At 45.3% G+C, this 16,676-nt stretch overlaps 1 protein-coding gene across 3 annotated transcripts in view; it reads right to left on the bottom strand.

The window, feature by feature from the left end:
* Positions 1–16,676, bottom strand: part of HTR2C (5-hydroxytryptamine receptor 2C) — a 239,929-nt gene that overhangs the window by 183,598 nt on the left and 39,655 nt on the right. For 2 of the 3 annotated variants that reach the window (XM_004940650.5, XM_004940651.5), the window contains exon 1: positions 12,019–12,764. The exons of the other annotated variant lie outside the window; for it this stretch is intronic. The gene's annotated coding sequence lies outside the window, so the exon portion shown is untranslated. Of the gene's footprint in view, positions 1–12,018; positions 12,765–16,676 lie in introns of those variants that run through there. 3 annotated transcript variants of the gene reach the window in all.

Raw genomic sequence — 16,676 nt, 5'->3', positions numbered from 1 at the left:
GAGATACCATCTTCTACACCAATGTAAGAATGCTGTAAATCCATTTGCAAAATCCATTGAGGGATGTGCATTCATCATTGCTGGGGGCAGCGATGTGGCTGATAGTTCTTTCCTGATCATAGTTATCTTCATGGGTCTGGAATCCACAAAGTAGGACACAGCCTATACAAGAAGTGTTGATGCGTGTGTAGAGTGACAATATCCAGAGAGTAAAAATGGATTTTTTGTTGTTTTTGCTATATTGGTATACACGTATTGAGATCTCTCATTTGGATTCTGGATTTAGTTCCTCCTTCAGCCACAGCTAATAACCAGGTGACAAACTGAGCAGGTTAGAGCCATACTGGAAAGCACTATGCCCAACTTTAGTGTTTGCCTTACAGCTGTGGCTGGTCACCTCTCCAAGATTCATCCCTAACATCAGGCACTCTGAGAAGTGACATCCGTGAATATTGCACAGATAACATATTCCTGAAACAGGCACAAAAACCAGCTCAGATCTCACCTCCCTCTTCTGCATCGCCCCGTTTCACATATGCCAGTGTTAGAGCCAAGAGATGTTCATAGCTGATCGCGTTGGCTGCACTGATCAGGCAGGTTCATTCAGCAAAGCATATGCTCACTGCAACCTGAACAGCCTCTGCCTGAGAACGGATACGTAGTCACGGGAGACCTGCCACCAGCATAGCTAGCTCAGCAGCACGGCATGCAACAAAATCTTTCCCCCCTCCAATCTGTCAGTGTTGCAAAAGCAATGAACGCCTCGAGATCAGCACAGTCAGTTTGCTCTGTGCCACTTTGCAACAGTTTGCAAAGCTCAGTATCCTGAGCTTTGGACTCAAACAGTAAAAAGTGAATACACCTGTAGGCATTAAATAGCTACATTTCAAACTGTAAGAATTCAGGCACTTAAACTCTTGATATCCATTTAAGGAGTGGTGATGTTGAGCTGCCTGCTGTAGACACAACAGCCTGTGGTTTGGATAGAGTTGAAAAATCTGATTTAAAAGAAAGGAAATAAAAAGCAAGATGTGTGATTCCAGTTATGAAACAAAAAGAACCCTGCTCAGTCTGTTTGCCCCGGCCCACCTGTCTCCTTACCCAGTTCAACCATAGAACACCTCCCATGCACTTTCACATGGCAATGTATTTCACACCCCCTAAGATACACTTTCAAACAAAAAAAATATCTGTATCTTTTGAAATGGTATTTCCTGAGAGAAGGGAAGGGAGTTGTGAGCCCAAGCAGATTAAAGAGCAATGGGAGAGATCCCATTGCATCTACAGAGCTTACTGCCTCAGTAGGGCAGAAGGAAATTTGCTCTCCTGGGTGGGACTTCATTTGCCATGACACAACTCAAAGAGGCAGGGAAAAGCGGTACCTTTATACACAGCAACACTTGGGGAAATTAATTGGATGCCCAAGATGAGGCAGGCGTCTCCAGCCTATTTTGGCAGGCTAAATCAACACCAACTATACAACAGGAGTCGGAGAAGTTAAAAGAGAATCATCATAAAAACGACAGCCAGCAGCAGCCAGGGACAAAGTTTAAATCTCCGGTCAATGGCATCTATTGCTTTCCGGGCTCAGCACAGACTAAAACATTTCACCTCATCTTGGAAAAAATACAGCTGCTCAGGCTGCAGGGAGGACTTCATCCAGCACTCACGTGGGCTAATGCTGCCAATAAAGAGAGCAGTCTTTCACCACTGCTATCCAGCTGTGCTCCCATTCACATTCCAATAGTTAAAACACTACGAAAAAAAACACACTTTATCTTTTGCAATATATAAAGGAGGTCTTCAGGAAAAACAAATCTTAGTAACCTTATGTTTGCATCACGACAAGAGCCACCTGCACAGCAAATGGTAACTCCACTCTAACCCAACTACACTGGCAGGTAGCACAAGGTGTCATTCCAGAAAGGGGTTTTACAGTATAACGTTCACACAGACAGGGAGAAACCACCTTCAGAGAAGTAAAAAGCTGTGCAGTTATTGCCTCTGTCTGAATGGTTCACGTATTACCTTCTGGCATACTTATGATATCGTTTAATATGAAGTTAGGAGATTTCTGTTTGCAACATTTATTTTTTATTCAGCTCTTAGGGAGAGTTACATTCTTTTCTATGCACTGTATCAGCATTAACAAATTCTGAGAGTAATATCTGCATAATACTGATGTCCTTGCTCATCAGCCTGACTTGAAACGTGACCTGCATTAACAACATGAGGAGAACTTTGCTCCCTCTGCTTCCCATCATGGGGAGGGGGGGAATACACCACCAGGCCATATTTAAATACATTATATAGGCACAGGTGTCCCTACTGCTGAGAAACCCATTAAGAACAGAATGAATCAACCCAAACTAAAAATAAGCCTAGATGTTCTTAATCATAGCATCTTCGTTTTGAAGAACACCCATGTTAAAATATCTAAGGCTTGAATGTTATTAAGATTTCTAGGAGAAATACTCCACAGCCCAAATAGAGCACATATTTTACTTAAATTAGCATTACACCTAAGAGCTTTAGCACATATTTTCTTCTCAGACAGTCCTTATTACTTTGTGACTGCTTGATATCACCCCTAAATAACACTGTCACTGGCTAAAGGAATAGGATGTGCTGTACTTACAGATGATTTACCTGGACCTACAGCATCTATCAGCAGGCATATTTTTGCCCCAAGTCTCTAGATACAGCTTGCTTCTGCATCAAAGAAATTCTAAATCCAGGGCAGAAAAGCACATTAGCTAATTTACATGGACATTCCTGAGGTATGGCACGCACAGCTTGGCACAGAGTCAGAAACCTCCATCCAGGAAAGGCTCAGTGGGGACTTCACCCACCTTTCCTGAGCATCCCCTAAAGCCACTGCCAGGATCACCCAGCAGAACTCACCACAGGCACTCTTACACTGTTGGGAGTAGAGGAAAACGTAGGAAGAGTATTGTCCAATCCTATTCAACAGCCACATGGTATGCACTGGAGTGGTTGGAGCTGTAGAGATTTATGGACCCATCTGTTTTAAGAGAATGACCCTTGTTCTCTTACTGGTAAAGCTGAACAGCAAGGAGACAGGTACTGAAGGCTTGTCATGTCAACAGGAATGCCTTTTTCTTCCTGTTAGTCTTTTATATCTTATCCTAAGAAAGAGCCAAGGACTTCTACAAGCTAGCAATGAAAAAAACAACAACCACAATAAGAAAATATACCATGTGAAGAAAACACAACTCAAATAAAATCCTCATACCAATGAATCTGACCACCAGCTGAGGTTAAATCTAACTGTGGTGTGTTGGCTGCTGGAGTACTTATGGCAACAGTCAAAGTGACAACTGAAAAGCTGATAATTAGATGTCCAGTGTCTGTTTGGGGATTGGCTTTGATTGGTTGGTTTGCTTTTGTTGCACTAGAAGAGTGCAAGAGATATTAATATTCTCTGTTTAAACTGAGACAGGGAAAGTTTAGGGTTGGATATTAGGAAAAAGTTTTTCACTGAGGGTGGTGACGCACTGAACAGTTGCCCAAGGAGGTTGTGGATGCCCCATCCCTGCAGGCATTCAAGGCCAGGCTGGATGTGGCTCTGGGCAGCCTGGTCTGCTGGTTGGTGACCCTGCACATAACAGAGGATTGGAACTGGATGAGCATTGTGGTCCTTTTCAACCCAGGCCATTCTATGATTCTCTTCCTTTTTATTTGCCAGAAATATGTGTGCGTGTATGTATATATATATTTTTTTTTTTTGCCAGAAATATATGTGTGTGTATATATATATATATATAGTGTGTGTGTGTGTGTATATAGATATATGGTAACAATGTGGTGTTGATATTTATATCACATTATTAAAATGACAGTGAAATAAGACTAAGCAGGTTGCTACACTGCACCATCCCCAGTAGTACAATGGTAGCCAAAGAGTAAAAGAAAAAAATATGAAATCCAACAGCTTAAAAAACAAAAGACCTTTCCCATTTAGCCTAAAAAATGTCCTTAAAGAGATTTCCCTGTAACGTTACCGCACTTGTTTCTTGCTTTAGCACAATTCAGCCAGCAGCTGATGGATTTCCAGTGGCACCTACAACGCATCATCTTCTCTACCGCTGTCAGCACATGCCTGGCCCTGTTTCCCCAGGGCTCAGTGGTGCTCACTCACTTGCCCATGGGGCAAGCATGCCAGACACCTGTAATCTCTCCATAAGCAGAGTGGAATCGTGCTTGTGTCTCTCCCTCCCCTACTCAGCCATGATTTTTCCACTCTCAATATCACACTTCCCGCTACATCTGCCGCGTTATAAGAATTTCACCACCCCCAGAAAACCTCCAAGGGAAAGAAATACAAACTATTCCATCAGATGCAAAGAGCCCTGCAAATGACCTGCTGAGAAACGAGCGTGGCACTGCTGTAGCTTCCTGTGCTAAGCAAAGCAAAGCAAGGAGAGGGCAGCAGCTAGGCAAGAAGATTTGCCACCTTATAAAATTATCCTTTCCTCACCCACATGGTTTTAGGCATTATAACCCCCACTGGGCTGTGCATAAACACATTCACAACACAGGCATACGTGATACTGATTGCTGCTGGCAGGATATATTAGGGTTATTATATTCTCACCCTGTTTCTTGTATTCTTCTCTAAGCATCTGCTGTTTGCCACTGTTGGAGACAGGATACCAGGCTGTCAGTAAATGTTATGTCAAAGAAATAAATGGACCATATGAGGGGAAAAAGGGATAAATAAAAGGATGGTTAAAAAAAATAGTTCAGGTGGAGTCATACTGAGACCCACAGGTAAGGGGTGCTAAAAAAAAAAATCAGAAATCGCAGGGCTAGAACTAAGGAAACAGGAAACAGAAAGCAACATGCAAATCTCTTGCAGCAATTGGAGAAGAAAAGGTTTTGTTCCATTTTCCTGCTGGAAGTACTTACACCTCAGGAGAGGAGCAAAAGGAAGTGATGACAAAGCAAAGGAAAAGAGCTGGAGGCCAGCAGTGAGGAGCTGAACTGGAGAGTTTATGACAGACACCAAAGGAATACTTGAGTCCAGCAGCTGTAGGCAGACAGGATAGTTATCCTGGCAATTATAGACTCCTCAGATCAAAATCACAAAGGAATGGCTTGATGACTGGACTTGTAATTTCATTACTTTCTTTTCATTCCTCAAGTGCCAGCAGGAAATCCAAAGTTGACAGAAGTATGGAGAAATAGAACAGTGCTCAAACAAAAGATATAATTTGCTTTATCTTTGTCTTGGGTAGTTTTAAGACGACCTCAACAGCAGTAAAAGTCCGATAAGTCTCTCCTGGTGAATATCATCCAATGGGCATCAGGAAGGGGAAAGTAGCAGAGATTGTTGCATCCTCAGGGCAGGCACTCTGTGTCTGCTCATGATGGGAAGCCCGTCAGCCCTGCTGGATAATCCTGACATGATTTTTAATACATTTAATAAAGCAGGTTGCGGGAATAAATATAGCAGCTGTGCTCACATTGCAACTTGTATTTCGCTAACAGCTTGGTGACACACCAAGCACTGTAATAATATCATTACATGAAATTACTACAGAACACTAAAAATTACTGATAATCAGCAAGATGTAGTTTTAATGAGGAACAATCAGTGAATGGAAGTGCCTTCAACTGGGCCTACAGAGAAATGTTTTGCAGCCCGTTGCAGCTCAGTACCTGCTTAAGGGTAAACAGGGTCAGACCTGAATGACTGCAGACAAACAACTCAGTTCTTTTCTGCTAAAGATCAGGCATTTGAACACAGCAAGAGACAAGCCTGCTCATCTAGAATCAAGGAAAGCCATGCTGGATGACTTACCTCACTTACAGAGGGGTGAATTGCGTGTTTGAAATCACAGACTTAAGCATATATATAGGAGTGATGACAGATAGGTAGCATATGCAGTCCTAAGGTCACCAGCTGCAGGAGCTAATGACACCCTTGGACATTTGAAGGGAGGCAATGTTGTCCAGGTTTAGAGGGAGGTGATGCTGTTTCTGCGTATGGGGCCAATGAGAACGTTAGTAGTGTTCTGCTGTCCCAGAATGCCCACCTCTGAGATCCACAGCTCAAAGATGCCAAAAAAAAAAATGGGAGGGAAATGTAACATGATTTAAGTGCCTGAAAACAGACTGCGTGCAAAGAGTTTAAACAGAATCGCTTTGGCAAAAAGAAGGCTGAGCAACGTTTTTCCCACAGCACGTGAAATGATTTTCATTAGCAGCAGCCTCCTTAATTAAGGAGAAAAAAAGCAGAAGATCATCCAACATATGGAGGAAGGAAATAAACTCCAATTGGAGATTTTAATTTTTTAAAGCATTGGAAAGAATTACTCACCAAAGCAACTACCCTTAGGACACATTTGAGTCCCAGTGATCTGCACTCCTTAATCAAGGCTGAATATGCTTCTGAAGGGCAAGAAGTTGCTGGATAACATTTGCTATACCCTGTGTTACCAGTTGGTCAAACTACACGACCTCAACGATCGCTTAGGTCTTCTGACAATCTAGGCAATCAGAGAGCATTTGCCATATTCCGTGGCACTGTTCAGAGTTATGGGCTTACATTGGGTTTTATATTTGCATTTAGTTTTAGAAAACAGAGAAAGCAGCCATTAAAATGGGTAGGTTATTAAGGCAGGAGTCCTCTTTGATGCAGACATAGTTGAATGCTGCAATGAATGCAAATATGGTTTTACTGCCATAAGCCAAGCACATAAAACTGGGTACCATAAAATAAAAAAACAGGCTTTTCCAAATAGGACCCATATTAAAATTAAACCATAACTGTAAGAGTTTCAATAGATCTACAATTGTCCCCTTTAGAACCATTAAAACTGCAGTCTTTCAGATAACAATGTCCACAATAGCTGTTTGCAAACCACTATATACATTAAACTGTAGATAATTAATATGCTTCTGTAATTTTTTCCTCCTTTGTAAGCAATAGCTATTATAAAATCATACACATCTGCCCAGAGCTTCCTGAAAGTTATGCTGAAAATGAACACAGTTGGGCATTCCTGGTTAAATGTTGCATGAATGCTGCTTAGCACGCAAAAAAGAAACCCACTTCCTAATTCCACATTTTGGCTGTTACAAGCCCATTGGGTAAACCTCAGTACATAATATTTCATGGGACAGATCTCGTACTACCATTGTTTCCTCTGCAATAGCAACCACCTACATGCAATGAAGAAGGGGGACAAGGTTGGGGAACTTTGAAGGAGCAAGGCAGGAGCAGGATTGCTGCAAAAAGCCGCCAACACGAGCGTGCATCAACAGCATCAGTCTCTGAACTGATGGATTTCCCTGCTTCAGTTCCACCATTACACCTGGAGTGTGTCTGGAAGATTTAATTGCTATTTAGGAGTGGAGAAGAGGAATGACAGCTTGTAGCTTTTGTCAAAAACAGTGCATTTACCATCAAGTCATAAGGTCATAGCGAGGGGTGCCTGCATACAAAGCAGGAAATAGCAACACGGACTCTACAGCCACACTTGCTCAAAGCAGCTCAAGATCCATAAGGCAGTGTACAACGTGAAGGGTCAGATCCTGCCTGGCACTCCCTGTTTCCATCAAAGCTGTGCAAGGAACCTGGAGCAGTCCAGGTGGAGCTGAGCACTGGCTGGATTAGGGCTTGACCCAATTGCTGCTGCTGGGGTGTTCATCCCAACCATTGCCACCATCGCAACCCAAGCCAGACTGGCAGACCAAGTGCACAAGTGGTGCGGATGGGGCATTTCCAGCTGTGATCCATCTTCTCTTATCTCAGACTTCTAAAACAAGCGAGGTTAATTGCTCCCGCTGAGTGCCTTTATCTTCAGCTGTGAGGAAAATCTAAACAACCAACTCCAACATAAATGTTTGCAGTGTTAGTTTAATCCCTTCCTGTCTTTCAGTGCCGGGTAATTACATCCATAACGACCACTGAGATCTTTCCTGATGTCGCCGCCTCCAAAATTAAGTTGGGACAGAGTGAGAAGATCAACTTTGCCACACAGCTCACAAACAAGCTGAAGTTTTGATGTGCAACCACCTCCCAGCTCTGTCTGCCCACTTCTGTGCAGAAACCATGGGATCCATCCTCCTTTTATAGCGAGGAGGGGGCACTTCATATCATACGTTCATCTCTCTAATGTTTTTTGACTTATAGACAGAGAGCGCAACTCAACAGCTGAGCCACATATCATTTCTGCTCCTGCTGCATGACACGGAAGCGTGCACAGCACAATCCCTGCCATCTGAACAAAGGTAGCGAGAGCTTTGGCCACATGCCATCGCAGCGCTGTAGTAAAAATCACAGTCCCTTGAACGTTTTATGATCTCCCATTATTACAGCATTTGCACTGGGCTGATGGCTCGGATTAATCTGATTTTTAAAATTTACGGCATTTAATTAGGATTGGTAGCAACAACGACAACGTTCAAGGGAAGAAGGAATATGGCAGCATCTGCCCTCAAATGGGGAGAGGAAGGAAATCAGCCAGAAGTTTAAAGATATCCTCAATAGTAACTAACAGCCAAAGAGAATAACCTCCCTGAACAATACACAATAGGTAGCAGCTGCCTCTCATCTACGGATGAAAAGTCACTTGGTACTGTTGCATCTCAAAAGTATTTTTACTTTGATATAGTGAAAAACCCTCCCTACAATACAGGTCCCTTCCTACAAATTTTCTAAGCGATTAAACCCTAGCACTCCATTTTGACTTTTATTGCTTTTCAGGCTGGTGAGAGCCATATAATGATTCATCATTAAAGTAATCTTTAAGCAGCTTTGTTCCTATTTGCTGCTATATATATTAAATAGAAATTGCTCTTTGAATTCACCTCTAAAGTCAGACTCAGTTTTTTTATCTAACAGGAATGGTATCTCCAGTCATCATCTGAATGCAGCAAAACAAGAAAACCTTTTGCATAATATAAATATCTGCATTCACTACGAGGAGGCTGATGCCACCACCTACTGTGAACACGTTTTATAAGTGGTTCAAAGCCAGAGAGATTTCAACTGCATTCAACACAATCTCTTAAAGACTCCAGTCACTATCAAAACATCACTTTTGCCTTTGACTCCAACAGGTACTGTGGCCCACACGCTTGGACCACCTGTAGCTGGTTTCAAGGCAGCATCCAAAGCTTAAAAATGAAATGGCTGCTGGAAGATTGCAGGCACCTAATTACTGAGCTTCGTTTGTATCCCCACAGAAGCCAGGAAAATCACCCTGCAGGAAGCAGCTCCTGAGAATTCATTGTATTCCCATTGCACTGGTCTGTCATTATGCCGTATGCCGCCTGTGACCTATGAGCAGACACTACTGGCAAACTGTAGCAGTGCAGCTCCGGATGAGGCCAGGCCTTTGCTTCAGAAACAAACCTCACAGGGATCCCAGGTTGGCTGATTCCAGGCCACCGCTGGACCCAAATGAACACTGAACTCAGCCATTGTACAGCAGAGTGATGGCAATGGGCCTCGGCAGCTCTCACCACGGGCCATGCTGAGCACCCTGCCCTTGGTCTTCGAGCCATGCACTTCTGTGGCTCTTGGACCAGGGGATGTATCACAGCACAGCACACGTGACACGCAGTGTTGATCACCCCTCATTTCATAAATTACAATTTTTAAAATGACCATAATTAACTCGAGCAACTAGCTCTTGACATCCATATAATTAGGAGCTTAATGCAAAACCGTTACTGACCAAAAACACCACTTAGAAATAATCAGGAGGTCAAACGTAGTGTTTTTGTTCCCTAAGTGGATGAGAGTACAGCTATAAGGCACATATTCCCACTCACACCTCCAGCCTACGTGAATAGGCTCCAATTCTTTGTTGCTTTAGCAGAAGTACTTGATGAAAAAAGCACTTGCTGGAACAGGGGCACAAGGATAGCCAAAACTGCTGCTGCCCAGCAAGCACCAAATTTGTTCCGAATTTGGAAAGCATGTTTGTGAGAAACGTTTTGCTTTAATTCAGCCAGCTCTAATCACCATTCTGCCTGGCTGCAAATAGCAATAAGCAGGATGACTACCATATAATTTCTCTAGTGTTTCCTGCACAGGTAATTTGGTTATTTAACGCTCATATGTCATAAATGCATTTTTCTAGAGAAGCCGTTCAGATGGCTTTATACCAGCACTACACGGCTGAGATTCTCCACGGGGTGTTCACACATTTGTATTTCCACCTCTGAGTGAAACCAGGAGATTTTTCTCCCCCCCCTTTGCAGGAGATGCGTGCGTTGCTATGGAGCGCTGCTGCCCAGCTCTGCCTCCTTCTTGGGAAGCAAGGAACCCTCCTTCGCAGGACAGAGCAGAGCAGCTGCTCCCCAAGCACCACTGCAGACTCCATCCCCTGCAGGGATTGTGGCTTCTGGTGTCATAGCATCAGCAAAGCCACCGGACCACTCCTGCTGCTCCATCACCAACATAGAGGTCCTGCAGAGCAGCAGAGGTCTTTCCTATCAGATCCCAAAGGAGGCTCCACAAATATCTTCTTCTTGCAAAAGGAGCGTGTTCTTTCCTGCATTTGGCCCCAGTTTGCTGGTAAGAAGGGGAGATTTTCCTGAGCCTTCCCTGTGGGATAGGTTAGAGATGACTCAAGCACGGCACAACAGTCTTGGAAAGTTCAGGAGGCAACAAGAAATGCTCTGAGCTGCCAACTCAGGTAGCAACACAATGCAGTCAGGGAGCCCCGACTAAAGACAACAAAAGCGACTAAAACGTTTACAGTGAACGTGACAATTCTGCTCTTTCCCCCCTGCAAAGAGTGCAGCTATAACACATTTGTTCTGCTACAACGCCACAGAAACACTTCTGGAATAGTTTCACAGCAATGGCACCATTGGCCGCGCTGTTCCCATAGACCTGCAGCACCAGAAATGCACACGAGCCTCTCACCGTGTGACACAAGCACATCACCCGGGCAGTGCCCACCCATCCCACATGGTCAGGTCTCACTGGCAGGATCCGTGATGGATTGCTCAGAAGCCAACATGCACACACACACACACAGGTTAGCCATGAACACCTTTAGCAAATCAGCACCCACTACACACCACTCTGCTTTTTCCAGGGGAAAATGTTTGAGAACTTTCCCTTTCAGCACAGCCTTTACAGAGCAAAGCACCCACTGGAGGTCTCAAGAGAAGCCAGAATGTGTGGTCTGATGGTGAGAAAGGCACAGCCTGGGCTGCTGCTGGTCTTGAGAGAGACTTCTCAAGAAGGCACCATCCTTAGCGAGCCTGAGGAAACCTGACGTTGAAATTTGTTGGCGTTAGCAGTTTTTCCTCTCTTAGCTATTGGTGCAAAAATTATAATAATCATTAAAAAATAGCTTCAACTAAACCTTGCAGGTAGTAAAGCAGTTAGCATAGATGAACAGAGCTCCTCTTCACAGAGCTGGAAAAGCAAAGCACAGATCAGACAACTCCTAAAATGCATTTCTTTCTCTGCTTCCAAATACCAAAATCACCCCTTAGAACCTTCCAATCCCCTCTCTTTCAGTGCAGAGCACCTCTTTTTCCCTGTTGGTGGAATCTCACTCCTCCAGATAACACCGTCTCCCTGCCAGCAGCACTTTGCCTCCATGTGGATGTCCATTGTCCTCCCCACGTTCACAGGAGCAGAATTCAGGGACCTGTAGAGTGCAGTGTATGCCTGCATCTGAACCGAAGCATAACCCCGCGTGCTGCAGCCAGCCCCTTCCAGAGGTCACATCAGGAAGAAGCAGAGCTCCCAGGTGCATTTCACAGACCAAAGCAAGTTTGCTCCAATTAAGTGCAACAACTTTATTGCCAGGCACGAAAGGTATCCCTGAGGATACCCTACACTCTCCTTCCTGCTGCAAGCACAAAAAGCACAGACACATATTTCTGTCCAGCTTTAGGCTGCAAACTGAAGCTGCTTCCCACTGAAATACATTTTGACAGCATAGCCCAGGACGAGGAGAGAACTGTACCCCGCAGACAAAGCTCACGGCGCGTTGCACAGGGAGCAGCACCTACCTCACTGAGCCAGCAGAGCCTGCAGGTCAACATAATTCCTCGTGGATGGAGACATTCACCCCAGCCCTCGGAGCGGGGGCTCTGCTGCCATGCCCAGCACTTCAGACACACCAAGAAAGCATCTTCTGTGAGCGGCGCAGCTCCTGACACACACTGAGCAGCAGCAGCAGCCTGGGAGAGTGGCAGCAGTTGAATTGCTGCACATGTATCTCTGCAGATTATTTCCTGCTTGAACACTTGGCGTAAAGGCAGATGCTCTTAACCCTCTGGAGGCCTGCGACTCTGTCCTCCACTGGGAGGGGCAAACGAAATACTCCAAATACTCCGTAGCGAGGCCGGAGGGAAACAAGTGGAGATGCACAGGACATCCTCCGAGAAGCAGTCCCAACCTGGAGTTAGTTGCAGTCACTTTGGGAGCCAAGCAATCCCACGGAAGCCCACAGCATCCCCTGGCAGGCACCGCACAGCTCCCACTGCATCGCCCCAGCACCGGCGGAACACACAGCTCCCAGAGGGGCCAGCACGTCAGAGGCCACAGCCAAAGACAAGGTGAGGAGGTGAGGGACGCGGCGGTGTCACTGCCACTGGGGCACACAGGGCTCCTGCCCCCAGCATACAGCTCCGTTGTCCATCAGCTGCAGGCGCCCACAGCGTGGGCAAGCACACACTGTCCTGCCGGCACAAACAGCGCTCAGCCAGGGAGCATCAGCACTGCTCCCTCTCTCTCACAAGCTGCGAATGTGACTGGAAAGCATGGCTGAAAAACATGCTACAATTAACAGGAGGGAGGGGGATACTATTGCTCTCCTGCTAGTCTTAAAGGCACATTGCTCACACGAGCCTGCTGGAGATGCGGATGCCTGCAGCTCCCACCCAGTGCCTCAGCCAGAGCCCAGACAAAGCTCTGTTGGCTCAGGGCAAGGAGACAGCCCACGGGGAAGGAATAGCAGGCCTGGCCCCAGAGCTCCCATGTCAGGGTCCAGAAATGAGGCCTCCATCATCTCCAGGATCCAGCTGAAGCCCTGTCACCCAGCAGGGATGCTCGCCCCTGTCCCAGCACAGTTATCGCTAAACCACACACATCCCCACCCCAAACACATACAGCCACTGTCCCTGCCGGCACTCCACAGGGCAAGGAGGGCACAGAGCATCCCACAGCCTGGTGCCCTCCCTCTGGGCCTGGCACGATGCAATCAGCAGTGCTGCTCCCCATAGAGATACTTGCAGCACCAGCAGGTGCAGCTCTGCAGCCTGATGCCATGCAGCACAGATCTCCCTTCTGTAACACCCCTCTGAGCTGTGAGACACCTCAACATGCCACTCAGGCTGCAGTGAGCTCAGCAGGCTTCAGCCTGGCCACAATGTCTGCTGCTGCAGCCATCTCCCACCCACAGCCCAGCATGGCACCAGCCAAAGGCCCCACGCTCCCTTTGCTGATACCCTCTCTGCATTCTTTCAGACATCGTTTTGCCCTTCAGTGTATCACAATTCAGACCTAACAAGACATTCACTCCAACACAAGTCAGGGCTTTCCCACCCCCACAGCAGTAGTATCTGAAACACCCCTTAACAAGCCTGTCAAATTGGGAGATTACCCTATTAGAGATGTGCACTTGTGTTTCCTCAGCAGCGTTGTTGCCACACACAGGATGCTTTTCCAAGCAGAACTGAGCCAGGTGAAGCTCTGGACCTGGTTGAACTGCCTTGAGTCACACAAGGTCACATTAATGCCTCAGATTCTCCAAGCCCACTGCAGGTCCCAAATTAACTCGACTGCTACCTTCCTTCATTATCATTAGCAGCAGCGTAGACAATTTAACCTTAGCAATGACAAGACAAATTACTATGGTGAAGAAGCTCCAAGTTAAGCACAGTTTAACTTCAGGCTGTTCTGAAAAGCTGTCTGATAGGAAAGGAACAGACCTCATCCTTTTGGCACAGAGTCAGTGAAATGTTACCTGACGCAAATACACAGCACAGCATAATAAATAGCTGCTTTCCTGTAGTGCTTGTGCAGAGGTCTATTAAAATACAATCATTCCATGAGACAAATTCCACACAAATATCACTGCTTCCAGGCCACGCAGCTTTGTGCAAGAATACCCCAGGGAGCGAGTTCAAATTTCCCTTTATTAATCACAAGTGTCTTAAAGAGAAGCGAGCCTTTTTGACACCAGACCTACAAAACATGCGTAAGTAGTCATCAAAATGCTGGCAGAGACACTTAAGGCTTTACAATCTTGAAGACTTTCCCCTGCGTATCAAAGTTCAAGTTTGCTCCGCAGAGCACAGCGGAGGGTTTCTCAAGTATAAGGCTTCATGAACTGCGTCTGATTAGCATGCAAACACAGCACAGTGACTACCAGCACATCCTTACAGGGATCTGACCTGAAGTGCAGCAGAATAGATGGAAATATCCCACTATGCGCAGCCGTTGCTTATTTATTTTAAGTTCAAGACCCCACCGATCAATCAAAATTAAATTCACTGGGAAAGAGTGCATGTTAACAAGATCAAGTGATGATTAGAGTTACTCCATTGTGTCTAATAGCGATTTGATGTGAAGATGGTAGGGTCACATCTCACCATAAGCTACAAGATCTGTACATGATGCACGTGTGAGGATAGAAGTGGGCTGTACTTAGCACAGTGAGTGCATCATCTCTTTGATTCGGGGCAATAAGAAACATCTTTTGCTTACAAATGAGCACAAGGAGAACGTGATGTTGTGAAGTGTCACATAGAAAGCTGAATCACTAAAGACCTGATGCAGTGGTTGGTGACGCTGCCATGTCAAGGAGGTTGGCACTGAATGATCCTTAAGGTCCCTCCCAGGGCAAGCCATTCTATGATCTACGAACTGCAAGACCTGAAGTTTACTTCACAGTTGCACTGAACTGTCCATTCCACTAGAAATATTTGTTCCAGTTACTGCCCTCAGCTCCTCACAGAAAGGAAAAGAGTGAAAAAAAAACAACTCTTCTTGAAGGCATAGAAATAAATATAGACCTAAAGCAGCACAGCCACAGTTACGTGGGGTTTTAAAAGAGAAACTTGGAAGCCAGACACCCAAATACAGCTATCCAAAACTTATAGATTCACGTTCTTATCTATATTCCTACCCAACAGACTGTAGTTAACGATACAAACTGTATAACCTTCTGAAACTCAAACCTCTCATGTTGTGGATGCGTTCATGTTGAGGGCTACACCCAGCATACAAAACAAACCAGCTAGCCAGGAGACAGCAGGCACGTGCAAGAGCATCCAGGTCAGCAGCCTGTTGATCTTGCTGGGACTACATAAGAAATAGCAGCACTAGAGTGAATGGCAAGCTTAGAGAGAGAAAAACAAAGCAAAAAAAAAACACAAACGGGGACGGGAGACAAACAGGGACTTGGAAGGATGAGGCTGTATGCAGTAACTCACTTGTATGGGTCCTGCAAATCACCACAGCCATCTCTGCTCAGAATCCCTGCAGCACCGGCCCCAACCTTCTCTGTGTCACAAAATTAACATATCCTACTGCTGATGCTCAGCACCCCCCTCTCCTTTTATAATTAGCCTCCTATCACACTCACATAGTGCCTGAAAGCTCATCTACTTCCTAAAGAAACGTTGTCAGTTTCTTATGGAAATTGGTGTTATTAACTTGTAGGTGACAACAGCGGTTTTGTTTACAGGTTTGCACTTGTAAGTAATCCACTGACACAACTGCTGTCAGCACATCCTTCAGGTGATATGTAAGAAAATCCTTAGAAGTGGGAGAAAAGTGCTTCTGTGCTGAAAATCAATTTCAATACAATCATTTCAGACTGCTGGACGGTAACGGGGTGATGAAATCCCATGCTTGCACACTTCAAGCACTGAAGTGACTGCATTGGTGGCTATGTTGAAATAGAACGTTTTGTAGCTGAGGATGTGCTCTATCAAATAGTGTTACTGTGCTCTTTGTTATCTGTTGTAGTTCCCATGGAAACAAACAGGAGGCATTACTTTTGAGCAGCCTGCATACTTGCCACATGGTGAGACAGTGCCATAGAGCCAAACATCTCTTTGAAAGATGCTTTACATACAGGAACAGTGAAGAATAAGGCCCAATGCTGCACTCCCTACAAGATCATGGCTGCTAATAAATTAAGGAGGTGCTGAGATGCACCAAGTCTTTCATCCCTGGGTTCCCTGCAATTACCCCTTTCCAGATTCAATTTCAGTATCTAAAGGAACTGTTAGAAAGAAGGGGACAGACTCTGGAGCAGAGTCTGTTGCGATAGGACAAGGGGAAATGGTTTCAAACTAAAAGAGGAGAGATTTAGGTTGGATATAAGGAAAATGTTTGAGTTTTTGTTTTTTTTTTTCCCAAGAAGGGCATCGAGGTGCTGACAGGTTACCCAGAGAAGTGATGAGTGCCCCATCCTTCAAGACACCCAAGGTCAGGCTGGAAGGGGCTCTGAGCACCTGGTTGAGCTATAGGTGCCCCTGTTCAATGCAGAGGTGTGCTGGACTAGATAGCCTTTAAACACCCCTTTCAACACCAATGATTCTATTACTCCCAACAGAGCCACTCCCAGATAATTGTACCACAGAACACTCTTCAGCTTTTCTCACCATCCATGCCAATAAACAGCTACTGAGCCCTGTAACGTGATGGAAAGCAA

This window comes from Gallus gallus, chromosome 4 (assembly GCF_016699485.2).
Source record: "Gallus gallus isolate bGalGal1 chromosome 4, bGalGal1.mat.broiler.GRCg7b, whole genome shotgun sequence".
Classification (NCBI taxonomy): Eukaryota; Metazoa; Chordata; class Aves; order Galliformes; family Phasianidae; genus Gallus; species Gallus gallus.
The sequence above is the reverse complement of the archived record's forward strand: the minus strand, read 5'-3'. Positions and strand labels throughout refer to the sequence as shown.